We start from the raw sequence: 17,072 nt of genomic DNA, 5'->3' as shown, positions 1-17,072 counted from the left end.
AGTGTCCCTACTTTTGACTTAATTGCACTTTTGACGATGAGAAGGCTTAGTGTTAAAACACTCCGTGGTATATCACGATTGTAGTAGATACTTATACCTACTTAAATATAAGTATGTGGAAGTAAATGTTTGAAGACACTTATGTTTTTCATATGAATAAAGAAAATCATCAGAATTTTCACATAATGTATGAATGTATTTTCTGTCGTACTGTCGCGACAGCAATACAAATATTACAGTAAATAAATCCTAATAAGGATTCTCGGGGGTTCCCCGAGTCGCGCAAAACAAACATAAATCAGTGTAGAGCAAACAATACTACGCGACGTAGAGAACAGATAGAGTCCTTGTAACGTATTATCAACAACATGGATATGTATTTTCCTTTTATTTTCTTTTTAGCTTCATGAAAATCTAGTTTAGTATAGTAGCGAGAAGAAATGTAGTGTTAAGACACTCCGTCCTGTACTCTTGTTAATTGGCCGAGCAAAACAGAGGTTTTGTTATTACGATAGCGTAAATTCTTGACTTGCAGCGGACGTTGAGTTTCCGACATTTGACAGAAGCCAACGTCACGTGTGCAAAGAAAATGTCTTACTGGGAACAATGTCTTAACAGTAGATTCTCAGATGCTCTCTGCCCATCCTGCTATCTGCGAGATACAGCATGAAGCTAAAAAATAAGGAAAATGACTTCTAAATTCTGTACTTATTAAAAAGTTTTTTTTTAAATAGGGCGGTGCGTGGAGAGTGGAATGTCTTAAAGTTAAGACAAGGTTCCCTCTGCCTACCTTACTATAATCGGGAAACGAAACTAAACAACTTATCCTAAATTTATTAAAAAGCATAGTAATTTAATTACTTTAAAGATCGACATTCATACTCTATATTCAGTCAGATACAATCAAAAGTCGATTTACAACATAAAATAATATATTTTGTATAAAATCGAATGTAAAAGAGAACTTGTATACGGAATGAAATATTTGACTGAAAATCGGTCGAGGCTGTTTGTTGTTTGTTACTTTTATATTAAAATATAACCAAAATACACTTTCCATGTTTTTACAAAATGTCGTATTTATAATAGTTTTCTGTAAACAATACAATTGTATAGAAAAATATATTGTTAGAGCTTTGCAATGTGAAACAAGTGTAGGTTTGTGATATAGTAGATCTTCACTTTTTATCCTACTTCGATAAAAAGACCAAATTCGGCGTTAAGTTCCACCACTCACCACGCAATGTCTCGATAATTGAGCCATAGTGTCTCAACACTATAATCTTATATCCACCCTCCTCCCTCGTTATACGAAATATATATATATAAAAAACTTTCATATATATTTGTACATAGATTTATCCTTCCACTGTATGTCTGTGGGTCATCGATCAGATTATATGAAGCGTGGTGATTGTTCGCCGCCTCGCGGAACACGCTCTACCGCGCTACGGACGTAACGGATAATTATACGTTGAATATCTCATTTTATATTGTAACTTTTATAGTATATATAAGTAGTGAAAGAAGCCATTGTAGCTCAGGGGAAGAAGGTTATGCATGTGCCGCCAATTGGATATTCGATCCCTTCTCGAGGAAATTAATAATTATTTATTTATATTTTCATTTCTTCGCTCTGCTAACAAGGTTACCGCTGTTGAGTCGTACACGCAACACGGGAATGGAATGTCTTAACATGAGGTTCCCTTTACCTTCACTGCTGTGTGCTGGATTTAGCGCGAATGAGTAGTGGAAATCATCCCCTTGTATCCCCATACGCTGTGTTCTTACATAGCAAGGTAGGCAGAGGGAACCTGTGGACCTAATACCACTCCGTTCCCATTAAGACACTTCTGTTCCCCACGACGACCGGCATATTTTATATTTTTGACTACAATCATTAACATAACTCTACCACCGCTTTTTCGAGAACGCCTCCAAAATGAATATTCATATATTTATCACGCCCGTTCGTTTACAGCGAGTAAGTATTTCTTGTGAGCTCTACGTCGCAGGTGTTTGTGTAAGTTTCATTGGTAACATTTGTTTAGCCGTAGTAATACACTGTGGGACTTCCGGTTGCTTTTGCCTCTTTTAATAATTCTTGTATTTTTTTCTATTTTCTTATAGTTATTAGCTTCACGGCGGAGGGAACCACGAGGTTACCTCTGCCTATCCTGCTAAACCCTGCGTGTTAAGATACTCTGTTCTTCATTAATACTTATTTGTTATTTTATTTCTGTAGCTTCATGCTGTGTCTCATACCAGAGCGAAGAAATAAAAATAATTCGTTTTCCCGAATAGAAATCGAACTCGCAACTATTCCGTTTAAAGGCAGGACACGAGGCAGAGAGAATCTAGTGTTAAGCTCCGTTCCCCACTTTCCGCCGATTTTTTGGAGGCATTGTGTGTTGTTTGGCGGAACTTAACGTCGAAAGCTTTACAATATTAATATAGATAAAAAGATAATAAAAATAAAAACTTTTTACTTTTAAACAATATTTAAAATTATAACATGTTCTTCTAAATTGCTCATATTTTATTAAATTCTTACTTTCATAAGAGGAGCTCATCTAGCTGACTCCTTATATTTTATGAAGCGTTTTCGTCGCTATTGCATTTTTCTTTCATTCATTATTCTTTAGCCATCTCGCTACCCACATGAAAAAGTAAAGAAAAACTATTGTAAGAAAAAAAAAATGAAGTAAATAAAAAAAATTACCTTAAGTAAAATATATATATTTTTTGTTTCAAATATAATATTGTTAGCGTACAAGTGTAAAAGTGGGTAGATTTAGGTGAAAAATACAATAAAAGCAATGGAATTGTGTCAAACGGGAACAGTTGCTTGTAGGAAGAAGCCCTGATTGGAAGGTATCTAGTGTGTAGTGTTGTTCTTGAGTGATACATGTCACTTATTGTAATTACGTGGAACCTCTATCCGAGTACGTTGGAAACATATAGACGGTATGTGTTTTTATCGTGTTTACTTTAAAAACGTTTTCTAACAATATACAAAATAAAAAAAAATAAATGATCGCTGTCTATGCATGGAAGATAAAACTGCCATCAGCATTTATCAACGTTCGCTTTTGCACGTGCATCTCAAAAACTGACTGACTTTTCAACTGTTTAATTTCGTAATGGTAAGTTCCTCTTAATATTATATGTTTGTTTTATTTTAATCGATTCATAAATTAAAAAAAAAAAAATTATAAGCGTTTTGTTCGATAAAAATCTACAAGTTTTCGTTGAATACGCAAAAAATTCTAGTTTAAATTTATCCATATTATCTTTAAAATTATTATAATTTTATTAGAATACGAAAGCAGTTCAGATTAGTAAATAAATAATCGTGTATTTCAAGCGGGCGAAACCGCGAGCAGTTCTCTAGTAAATTTCCCAGTAGTATCTAATGCAGATTTCATTAATAGAGCCTCCCTCGAAGGTCGACTTAACATTGTTAGTGACACCCTCTCTACCAACCCTTGTCCATTCCTACACCCTTTTACTGCCCGCATGGCGTAAACAAAATGTAGGGATTTGCATATTTGATTACATTTAAAAATAATAATATAGTAAAATAGATCGTTAAAAGTGGGGAACGGAAGTGTCGTAATGGGAACGGAGTGCCTGAACACTGGGTTTCCAAGTTTCCTTTGCCTATTCTGCTGCTGCTTCCCTTGTAAGGTATATTGTTAAGCTAAAAAAATCGAATATTACTAAATATATGTGCGGCACAGCATCTAACTGTAAATATAGCGGCCCTGGGTTCAGTTGCCGGGGAATTCATTATTTTTATTTTTTCGCTATAGTCTCAAAACAAATGTGCAACTTAACATGCAATCTATTAAATAAAATTCACTCAATTCGCCTTAACGTTACATTCCCTCCACTAACCCTCATATTTACAGCGTAAATCTATATTATTGTATTTGAAAAATATTAGCAATCTCGACTTCTCGGTTATAGAACTCTGAAAAAAAAATTACGGATATTACCCATATACTCGTATTTACTATTATTACTACAACAGTAACAATTATATAAAAAAAAAAACGTAAAACAAAATCGGTTTCTCTATGGGCATCCCGCAACATTAATGGATTCGTCAAATTAAGTTTTACGCTTACGCAGAATGAAATGGACACAAATACACATATATTTTTGAACAAAAAGTAATCTAAAATTCAAATAATGGCGATACGCTCGAACTACGGGAGCGATTTGGGAAACCAATCACGCAGCGCGGTTATGTGATGGGGACTAATGTACATACATACATTCAATATGCATAATTATAAAAAACTTACGTTTATGGCTGAAATGTAGTCATAATCGAGATATATTCTACACATAGCAACTCTGCTCCAGGCAGAGGGAACCTGGGAACCTAATGTTCCCATTAAGAATTTCTCTCTTCATTTCACTTTCACAGTTAGAGCAGTGCGTGTTAAGTAGTGGAATTCAACGCTGCACTTTGCCTCGTTACCAGAGCGAGGAAATTAGTCGTGAGAGAATTAAATGGCGTTTGACTATAAATATGAAGTTGTAAGTTGTGAAAATTGTGAAAATCTGAGATACATTTTTAAACCCGACGTTTCAAAAATTCAACAAACCAACTCCATAAATTCTTATAAAATAAAATCATTAGTAAAGTAAGTATATTCTTAGTAAGTAAGTATATTCTTAGTAAAACAAGAATTTATTATCGAAACTAGACTAAAACTGACACCAACTCAGTGAATTAACCTCACAAACGGAATTTCAAATCAAGCTTAACATTAACTTATGATGTCAGCTTTCAAGTCAATATCATTAATTTTCCTGTTATGGTAAAAATAAAACAACTCATAAGCATGCCATTTTGAACATTTAGCGGAAAGTGGAAAACAGAGTGTCTTAACTCTACTTTCCTTCAGCATACCCTGATGTATGCGAGAATCAGCGAATAACGTATAAATATAGAAATAAAAAAAGGTTTATTTAGACACTTGTGTAACGTTTTACCTGCTACGACAATTTCATAAAGTCATATTTTAACTACACATAGCTATATTTGTATGTAAGTCAGTCAAATACATGCATAGGCAGTTATTTTTGAATACGATGCGAATGTATTATTGCGTTATACCCCCGTTACAGCTCGACTAAACGTGCGAATTGGGGGTGGTGCAAGTTATGGGGGACTCGATAAGAAATAAAATTATGTTTTCAACTAAAATAATTATCAAAATTATCAGCCAATTAATATTTGGTTAAAAGATATTTTTTTGAAATACGAAGCTAATATTTACATAACTCTAGCGGGGTTTTTTTCAGGAAAATAGTTGGTTTAGTTAGTTTATACTTTATTGCACACAGATAATAAAAAAAGAAAAATACAAATAGCACAGAAAAGAAATAAATAAATAGTAATAAATTGTTGTAATTAAGTAAGTGTGTTTTTTCTAACACCCTTAAAAATTTGTGTAATATTTTTATAATTTTAGTTTTGTTTATATTTTACGCAATATTCATGATGTCCTCGTAGCGTTACTCTTCGCATCATATTGTAGACAGATACTTGTGGGTTCAATCTACAAGTATAGTAATTGGTCTTCTGGGCACTCGGAAAGAAGGGGTTGGAAGTGTTTCCCCAAATGCCTTTAAAATATATATCAGTTTGTCTTTAAAGTAAACACAAGCTTTTTTGAACTTTATAGGACGGCAGAGTATTTTAACATTGATTTGACTATATAAAAGTCAATTTGCGTGTTTTACTCTATCATAGAACAAATAACTAAGACCGCGAAGAATAATTAATTTTAATGTACTTTGTTATAAATAAATAAATAAAATAAATCGCTCTCAGTGCGTACCTCGCGCCGCACTCCACATCGCAGGCTCTCCCGGGACCCGCAACGCTTGCTCCTATATTGCGAATATTATAAAAATTTATTCCGCAATAAACCCCTTATCGCCGGCGCGATCTTTTAATACACGCATTTTATAGCACTTTCTTTACATCCGGCACTGTATTACAATTGTAACAGTTACATATGCAAAATTAAATCTATAACTCACGAGCTACAGCGTCCGATTATAAACGCGATAGCAGGTTCGATTCCTACTTAAGGAAAAAAAAATCATTTCTCCTCGCTCTTATGACAAGACAAAGCGAGGAATAAGGCTCCGCGACGTAATGTCTCGAAAAACTGGGCAAACAAACCAAGGTCTTAGCACCAGGTTCCCTCTGGCTACTCTGTTACAAGCGGGATACAGCGTGAAGTTCAAATAAGGATGAAAGATAATTTAATTTCATAGTAAAGATGTTTGAGATTATTCATTAAATATATGAAATTTATTAAATAAATGTGCATTCAAATGGACCACAATTGTCATTGGCACCGCAAACGAAAACGTAAACTGTACAGTCTGAAGAGCAATTGATGGAAATTTATGGGAATCAATTCCATTAGTTTGCCAAATTTTAATACCATTACCATATACAAGCTACTCTCGACCAATGCTACTGACACTACTGACAGTACTGACAATCATCTCTTTCATTGCATTCGTAAAATCAGCGTAACTAGTAATATTTTCTGGGGGGCATGGCACAGATGTGTTGGGGTAAATGTTGTTTTTGTTTTAATTTTTCGGGGCAAATATTTTGTTAGTAAAATTAGGGGGGCCTATTCTGGGGTCCTCCCCCCCTTCTACGCCCATGTTCGTACCCCTTAATTACATTGTTGCTTCACGCTTTATCCATAGCTGGGTAGCCAGAGAGTACGTTGTCTGTATATCTCTATCACTTCATTGAATATCATACACACCCTCTGAGGGATCCTTCTTTTAACGTGGAGTGGGTTACTAGGTTCCCTCTGCCTGTTCTGTTATATACGTGAAATAAGATATAGCGGGAAAATTGACATCTACACCTATATAAATCTTTGTAAGCTCCCCCACACTTTAGTTCATTAATGAAATAATTGTTCATCTACATAAAATGTTTTCGTACTGTGAATATGAAACAAGCTTCATCGTTATTTTGTTAGCGAAATTGGGGAATTACGTCAGTTATTACATATTTACTGTAATTGTATTGTGGTTTATATAGCATCATGCTTTTTGGTTGTTTCGAAAATGCTACAATGTTATTGTTTGATTTTTAATTCCAATTATTGTATTTAAATTATTCCCTTTTTTTGGGAAAAGGACAAGGCAAACGAGCGTTCGGGTCACAGGTGCGTTGCCGGCCTTAAATTCAAGGGCCTGGTGGAAAAACGTTGAGTTCAACTCAACACGCGGCAGGGTAAGGAGCGATAAATGGAGTGACAGTACCTACTAGATTTCTTCTAATTTGCTTCGTGAAATTGCTCTTATTTTTTTTGTTTCATGGTAAAAATGGTTATACTTAAATGTATATGAGACGGAAATTTATTATACATAGTGTATGCTATATGAGACGGAAATATCTAATATGCAAAAAATTGTTGTAATTTGTACCAAATAAATTCACTTATGAAATAAAATGAGAATAAGAAAAAAAAATATTTTTCATTTTAACGTTATTATAAGACTACAATGTCTATATATGAAGAATATAATTTAATATTAATTGTAATATTACTTACCGAATACGTTGTGCCTTAGTGGTACAAGCGTTTGACTGTAAACGATGGTTGTGAGTTCGATTGGTACAAAAATACTTTTACCCCGACCACCGAAAAATATTATAAATAAACATTCCTTCGATAGTTTGCTATAGTATCCACAATTGCTCTACTACGGTAGAGCAGGCGGCAGACGGCGCAGACCGGGAGCCCAGTGGAAATTACATTAACGAATTTTCCAAAGGGAATTTATGATGTTTCATATCAGAGGCCGAGGGTTTACGCTTATTGCGGGTTTTCGGGACCAGCCACGATTGTTTATTGCCCTGTAATTCGTATTACCGCGTTATTACTAACAACACTGCGTTGGGAAATATTACGCAAGTTTCTACTAAACCTAATACGGTCGAGTGAGCTTGTTCAGGTGTAATTTTACCCTATTTGGGTAATTTATTACCTGATTACTTATTTTGGGATATTACTTTTGGTATACTGTGTACAACAGTTTTTACTCGTTTTGATATGTACCAATAATAAATTATACTAAGTTGTAATTAGTCATTACTTTTACTATTATTATTAGTAACTTTATGCTGACTCCCGTATATTGCAGTGTAGGCAGTGGAAACCTTGTGTTAAGATACTCTCTCACAGCATTTTCGAATCTTCACTATGTGATGAGCGTAACTCAACGCCGCGTTTTGTCTTGTTACCAATGCAAGGAAATGAAAATAATAAATATTTTATTTCCTCGAGTAGAAATTCACGTCACGCCTTGTGCACTGCGATATGACTGGCCTCAGAAGCTTTAATAGAACGGTTCTTCAAGTTTTCTTTCATAACAACCATTTTTATATACTATTATAACACAATAAGCTGCTAGAGAGAGCTTTTAAAACGCTTACACCATGTTGTCCACTTCACGCGACTGCCACTATATATGTGACCAAGCAACCTCAAAACATCAGTTGAAGTGGTGCTTCAATAATAGTAAGGTTATCCTACTAATCCAGATGAATGTTTGTTCCATTTTCGTCTTTCACGCAAAAACTACTAAACGGATTCAGATGAAACTTTACAGTAATATAGCTTAAACGTCAGGATAACATATAAATACAATTTATGTAAAAAAAATGTATAATTTGGGTATACAATAAATTTAAGCGGGCGAAGCCGTATGTGATCAGCTAGTATAATATACTTTAGCTTATTTTCTGGAACGAAACTAAGAAGAATAGCGTGGACAATTGTATTTCCTTTATTGCCATCCGCCACAATCTTGACTATTTGGCGACCATACATTACGGTGCCTCAGTCATTACGCCAGTTAAAATGGCCCATCGTAGAAAGAGGATTTAGACAAACACCAAAAAACCTATCTAGGACAATAAATGGGCACACGTAAGTAAGATAAAGTGCCGACTCCTGGCAATCTGGCTATCTGAATGTTACCTAACTGTCCTGATGATTTCTTTTGGTTTTAGTACGATATTTGGATTTCTTTTTAGATTAATGTATATTTGAAAGAATTATGCCTAAAATATATTTTTTAGCTTTACGTTGTATCCCGCATTTAGCGAGGTAAGCAGAGACATCTTATTGTAAATACATTTCGCTCCCTATTTTTGCGGTAACTTACGTGATGGAACCTAACGGCTTTAGAATCAGCTTTACGCTGTATCTTACACACAGCAATGTAGGCAGAGGGAACCTAATTTTAAACACTCCGTACCCCATTTATTTATTTATCAGAATGAAATAATTAAATGCCGATGCCAAATAAAAACGATAAAATGTACAATTAGTGTAATTTTAAAAAATATTAAAAATCACTATACCCCTCATTCATAGATGACTGTAAATACAAAATACATGTGAGCAAACAATCCATGGATCTGCAATCGTTGAAAGAGGATGCGCATCCACGGGCCGGAGCTGGCGGGCTGCCAGCCGCGGTCGATAACTACACTCATCGAATATATTATCTTCAAATATTCAAGCCTTTTGGATAATAGCACTGCTGAATGAGTGCTGTAGAAATAATAAAAAAATAATCAAATTGTGCGCCACTTATGGCGACACAATTGGGGGTGGGAAAGCATCTGATAGTGTACGTGATGGTTATAGTGTTAGGACACTCTGTTCTCCTTTTTTTGGATTGAATTTTGGAGGCATTGCATGCTGAAACACCGCCTTTACCTCGAAACTAGAGCGAATATATGGAAATACAAATTTAGATAAATATTTTCATTGCTGGCCACTGCCACTGGGCCACGACGGCCTCTATGGTTTGCCTCTATGGACGGCCTATATTTGAGGTGATGTTTTTTTATATAGATACCTGTGTTGCCGGTAATTTGTATAGTTTCGCTATTTTATGCAATATCTCGGCAATGTATAGAATATCTGGCGTCCAGGTAATGTATGAAATAACATGAATATATTCACTGTGCTTAGGCAATGAATAAAAGTCTTAGGGATTGTATAAAATACCTATATTCGAGCTACAGATTTAGCGATTTCTATTATGATCATGATTTTTTTCCTCTTGCTTAAAAGTGAGGAAGAGGTTGCTTAGCACATTTTAAATGCGTGATATTCTAAGAAAAATAGACACTAGAATAATTTTGCAATGGCAACTAAGAGATAACATTAAGATTAGCGCGTTGAAGAAAAATCTTTAGCTTTATAATATAAATATAGATATTATCTAAGAAATAGAAAATAAAAATAATCTATTTTTATTTCCTTTCTTTTGCTTCGCTTTGGAAATGTAACAAGGCGTTGTGTTGCGCTTTTCAAATTAAATTCGGGTTGATAGTAGAAAACGAAGTGATGAATTGTCTAAACCAGTCTATTTATTGTCGAGAGAGCTTCTCTCTAGGTACCCACCCTACTATGAAAAATGAAAATATATAACAAAAAAAGAAAAGTTTCAAATATTTTAAAATAGTTATAGTAAATTAAAAAATATATATGAAAATTAAAAATAATCTACAGAATGTCTCTTAATATCTAAGAAAGTAATAATTAAAATTAATTAAATAAAAGCTCATTATAGTACTAGAATAATGAAAAAAAAAAGTCATTCCCATTAATTAAGGGCAAGAGCTGCAACTAACAATAGCTGGCAGTGTACAGATTAATTATTACTTTTGCTGTAAAAATTATTATTTTTAATACAATTTAATCACTGTAAAGATGAACCTACCTATATTTTATAATGTAAGGATATAAAGAAATGAGTTCATTACAATTTTATTAAGCTTTGTTTTGAATACTAAAGAATTATTTTTATTACAAAAATTCATGAGACGTTTTTAATTAATTTTAATTCAATTATTCTTAATATAAATGTATATATAGACAAAAATATGAAAGTGCTTAAAATAAACTTTCTTATATACTAAACTAGTGGACCCTATACGAATATTTATTAAATATATTTATGAAATTATTTTCAGTTTTCAATAGAGAAATGCGTTAAACAAGCTCATTTTGGGTGACGTTTTCTAACAACAAACTTTGCAAATCGTTGCTTAGCAACCGTCGTTATTAACATGGCGGAATAAAAGTATCCTATGTTCATCCCGAGACCCTCAAGTATCTCTATTTGAGTATTTTATCACAATTAAATTAGCGGTTTGGCCCTGATTGTGTAAAAGACAGACAGACAGACTGACAGAGTTACTTTCGAATTTATAATGTAGGTATGGATATAAAAAGTGCTATAAAAATAATTTTCATATAATAAAAACAATAAAATAAAAGCCATAATTGTGATTCTCCACCATGCTCTACCACTTGCCTTGGGAAATAAAGCGAAAACAGGATACAATGCCTTTGCAATGCGAACTTTACAATGTTTTTGTTGCGACAGACGAACGCCGAGATAAATCTTTGTTATTACAACACAACTAGTACAGTACAGGCTACAATACTTCTGTTGGAACAGACAGCGTGAAGGAGAATGGGAACGTGAAAGAAAAGAGGGAAAGACAACCTTATGCGTGTTGAAATAAACTTTTATGTCGTATAATAGCGTGTTATGCTTTATACAAGTTAGTTAGTACAATCGTCTGTGTGTCACTGTAATAATTTTAATTAGCATTATAGACAAACACTATTATAGAGTAGTGTTGTGGCTGTATGTTTTATTTTTTTAATTTTACACATTTTGTTCAGGCTCAAAGAATACAAAAAATTGGGTGGTAAGTGGGTAACGGAGTGATTTGACACTAGTTGTGTTACGCTGGCTACAGCATGAAGCTAAAGCATATATTTCGCATACTGATAATTCGTAAAAGAGAAAATTGGATGTTGCATAGGAAGTGTAGTATCTTAGCATTAGGTTCCTTTTGCCTCCTCTTATGCTGGGAAAAGCGTGAAGCTGCTTCTTTTATATATAAATTTGTTTATCAGATATCTGTTCGACATAACCTTAAATTCTTTATTTTCAGCTTTAAGCAGTGTAAAGCCTGTAGTAAAGAAACTTCACTCTCCACTTTCCGCCGAATTCTAGAGGCATTGCATGTGGAGCAGAGGAACTCAACACCAGAGGGAAGAAATAAAAATACTCGATATTTCATTTCCTTGAATGGGAATCGAACCTACAACCTGTCACGTTTAAAGTCGCTTGCGTATCGTAAAACCATAAATATAACCACAAACTTAAATATTTTAAGCTTTGTAATTATTTTTTTAAACGTAATTAGTACGTATTACATATTTAATTTAATTATATTGGTTTAGTAGGCCGAGTTTATTGCGAACGTGTCTAATGAGTGGTATAATTAATCTGACCTTGTTATAATATTGGAAATTTTAGCATCCACCGGCCACCCCCCCAGAATGGATTTAATTGAACCATTAAATTGTATTGCTTTACTAAGCTTATGTTTTAATTGGAAAACAAGCTTAGTCCGTAACTTCGTTCGGCGCTGTAGAACATAAAATCCCATTTTTTCTTTATTAAAATTCGTTGAGAAATCCTGTTTTATTGCCATGAAGTGTGTTTGGAGGATATCTGTAGACAGTTAAGGTGACCGAATCCGAAATGAGAGATACACAGAGTGGCAGGTACCAGCGATGATGTCAGACTGAGAATGAAGAAGAACATGCTTATGCAACATAAGTTTTCAGTTTTTCACTGGCCCACTGAATTGATATTAATATCCTATATCTATAATAATTTCCAATAAAAACCACTAACCAATTTACATAATTTCATCAAAATTCAATAACACTAACGAAATTTCAATATTTGAACATAAAATTTTGTATAAAATTATAAATGTCTAACATAACGCTACAGTAAGCAGGATACGTAAGCTTCGTTAGGCCGACGATATCTAAAGCAAATATTCGAGTAGGTCGTACGTACGTAGCGTTCGTCACATCGGCATCGCCGGGAACGAGCATCTCAATCAATTGAGATGAGAATTTTTCCGTTTCTCGAATGTGTTTACTTATACGTATAAGGTAAAGTTGAAAGGCATTTAAGTGTAATCCCGACGGTTGTGAGTTCGATTTCTACGAAGAGGAATACGTATAATAAATATTTTCCTTTCTCCACTCTAATAGATAAAGAACAGCATTACCAGAGCGAAGAAATGAAGATGTTAAACATTTCATCCCCTCGAGCGGGAATCGAAACCACAATCAAGGCCTCAAGGAAAATAGGATATGTCTGAAGTAAAAAATGAAGTTTTAATAATCTTTTCTTTATTTATCTTTCGATATTTACTTACCAATCTGCCTGTACTACTATAGAACTTCATGAATCAAAGGGAACCCACTGGCTAATATACTGTGCCCAGTACAAAGGAATCTCATCCAGTTAATGTCTGTAAAGTGAATTACTTGGATGTCTTCAAGTAAACAGTGGACGAGACAAGACTAGTATGTGCTTCTCAGATACTTCATTTATCTTCTATTAGTCTTTATTGTAAACAGTATATTGGTTATCTATACAGATTGAGGCCTTAAACGCGACGGTTGCGGGTTCGATTCGCGACTTGAGAGAATGTATTTCATTTTCCCGTTTTAATATACTCGTGGCGTTTCGAAAATGGGACGAAAAGTGAAGAACGGAATGTCTTTATAGTAGTAGTAGGTTTTCGCTGTTATGTTCCCACATAAACACTGAAAAAAACACTGACGTACTCTATCTTTTTTCTATCTTTACACTAGGTGAAAGGCGAAAAAAAAAAACAATTAAAAATAAATTTTACCTACTTTATAGCAGCACAATGGTCCCAATTAATCAATAGTACTAATTTGCGTTCAAAATTTCTATAGAAAATACAGCAATAGAGCTTTGGTTGTAAGGAACAAACAAAAAAGTAACAATAATAATCATTTTCTTTTGAAAACGTCGAGGGAAGAGGGTAATATTTTAAAGAGTGCTTAATAAGTAGACAATGGTATGTAAGCTTATTTTCAATTTCAATGTACTGAATTGTATCTTTTTTCTTTTATATTTTAGAAGAGCTATTTTTTTTTATTGAAGAATGCTATTTTTGAAAAAGAAATAAATCAGTCAAATATGAGAATATACGTAGCTGCACAGCATCAGACTGTAAACAGGGCAGTTGTGGGTTCCCCACTTGTATAGATTATACGAGTGGGGAGATAATAAGATAAATCACGGCGTTAAATTCCGCGTGATACACGGGTAAAGCGTGAACCTGTAAAAAGATTTTTTGCTAAGTAGATGTATTTATTAACCTATATCTATACTTATAATAAAATCGTAACGGTGTCTGTACGTGGAAGATGTATAAGAAAATATGTTATTAGTGGCATTTAATTTTTATCTGTTTGTTTGTACGCTTGTTCACGCTAATCTCAGTAATATGACGATTGTATTTTTGCCAACTGTTTTTAACATTTAGTATTTATTTTATATGAATCGGTTTATAAATAAACCCGCACACAGCAGGGTAGGCAGAGGGAAACTGGCGTTAATACACTCAGTTCCCTACTTTCTACCGAATTTTTTAAGGCATTGCATGTTGAGTGGTGGAACTCAACGCTGGGCCCAAGCCCGTTCTAGAGCGAAGAAATGAAAATATTAATATATTGTTAGAAACTATTGAAAATATTAAATAAAGTGAGAAAGGTAATGAATTAAAACAAGGCTTCAAATAATTATTAAACAACCAAAGGAAATTATCTAGCAGTCTAATAACAATATCTGGTTCTAAAGAATCCATCGGGTAGAGTGACGTTAGCGATCCTTTTCTTTCGGTCGCCGTTGACAGCCCATAAAAGTGCCAGCCAGTAATTAGAGTCGTCCTTATATAACCTCTATGGTCATTATTTCTAATTATTTCTAACAATATAATAATTCATTCCCTCGAGTGGCGGGATGATCTTAAAAAGTATGTAGTTCAAGCGGTCGAAGCCGCGAGCTGGAGCGAGTAATAAATATACCTACAAGTAATAAAAATACCGTCCCAGCTTCAGTCGTTCGACGTCTGAGTGCCGACTTCCTTTAAGTTAGCTTGTTAAATGAACGTTCGCCCGTTTCTAACTTTGTAAAGTAAATACTTCGCAAATCGGGATGAATATTACTTGTTAAGATATCAAATTTGATCATCGTTGTGTGTAACTGAAGTTTCCGTATACAATTTTATTTGCGCGAATTATATATTATTATTATCCTGTTTTTTTTTTTCCATTTTCTCTTTCGAAATTTTTTCGCCAGGAATTGAATTTCTAGCCTACTTTTTTCACTTCCCAAGTCTAATAGTTTCGTCTGTACGTTTTCCGTCAGTCACTCAGTATAGGAGTAATAATTTTACCTATATAATTAAATAGATTATCTGATAAGAGCTGAAAGATCTTTGATGATTTATAAACATAGCAATACAAAAAAAAAGATTAAATTGTTTTTAATTTTAATACCCTTTTTGTGTTTTTACGAGGAACTCTATATTTTAACACAATTATAGTCAAAATTTCTACGAAAACCATAACCTACTGAAACAGACTATTATCTATATATATAAAAGGACTTGTCCTCACTGACTGAGGTAAGACGCACGCACAGCCGTAACCACTGTGCGTAGAAACGTATGGAAAAAAATTTAAATCGGCACCGATTTTTATAAAATTTAAAATTTAGACTCTTAAAAATATTTCATTGAACACATGTTTCGTGGTTTTTTAGTTAATTCACCCCTAAATACGCAAGCGAAGCTGCGCGCGTCCGCTAGTAGCTTATAAAAATTTTAATAAAAACACTATGAACAACAATTTCAAAGAAAACGCGAGAATAAATCGCACGGGGGTTGCGTTACATTTATCAATGTCAGTAATTTAAGAAACTCCGGACCGACGCTTCTAGAAGCACCATTACTACTAGAAATAGTACTACTAGAAATAGTACTACTAGAACTACTACAACTGCTGTAGAGAGAGCTCTATATCCTTTAGTGCCTTGTATTGTCGACAGATAGAAGGATAGTTCGGGAAATTGCATTTACCAAGAACTCGCTCTATTAGCTGCTAGCGTCCAAGAAATGCTTTTTCAACATTTATTTATTTATTATCTTTAAGCTAGTATCGATTTATCAAGATTTATGTAGATATGGTGGCTTATTGAAACATAGCATCACGCTGTATCCCGCATATAGCAGGTTAAGCGGAGGGAACCTCGGGACCTAGTGTTAATACACTCCGTCTACATTAACACACTTTCGTTCATATTAAACATCTTTTTTTATATTAAGACATTTCCTTTTCCCATTTTCCGCTGAGTTCTGGAAGCATTGTATGTTGAGTAGCGGAATTAAACGCCGCTCTTTGAGAGAGAGCCGCCAGAGAGAAAAATTAAAAATTTTAGATATTTCATTTGCTCGAGTGAGAATTGAACTCCAATCAGTCACGACGATTGGCCCCAATAAAAAATACTGATATTATTATTAAAATATTAAAATTTGCGAATTCTTACACGTGATTTGAACGTAAAATTTGAAATGTAAAATAAAAAACATAAATTCACTATTTACATATACTTATAACGTCCTGTTGGTTTGGCTCTAGCTGGAGCTGGAGCTGGAGCTTCGGTGCATTTGGAATTCAAAAGCGCTTGTAAAACTTTATTACCGTACAAAATGTTTGGAGGAACTTTTACCGTTTTATATGAAAAAGTTTTTATGGGACGTAAGTTTGTAGTTGCTCTTAGCTTTTCTTAGCAAGATGTCGTTTATTTTTTGTAGCTTCACGCTGTATCCCGCACACAGTAGGGTAAGCAAAGGGTATGTAGTGTTAAGACACTCTGTTATCTCTTTGCCACTGAATTCTGAAGCCATTATGGGTTGAGTGGCTCCTCAAAATTTCAGCTTTGCTAAAATGACGTAGTTCTGGGGGCCCTGGGATCTTGGGTTACATATACTAGCAGTTTTCCTATACCATTTTAAATATTTACAATATTTATCTACATATAATTCAAATTATATATCACCT

The sequence above is a fragment of the Heliconius melpomene genome, chromosome 7, assembly GCF_056956725.1.
Source record: "Heliconius melpomene rosina isolate 202511_hmr_F chromosome 7, ASM5695672v1, whole genome shotgun sequence".
NCBI lineage: Eukaryota > Metazoa > Arthropoda > Insecta > Lepidoptera > Nymphalidae > Heliconius > Heliconius melpomene.
Note: the sequence above shows the minus strand (reverse complement) of the source record.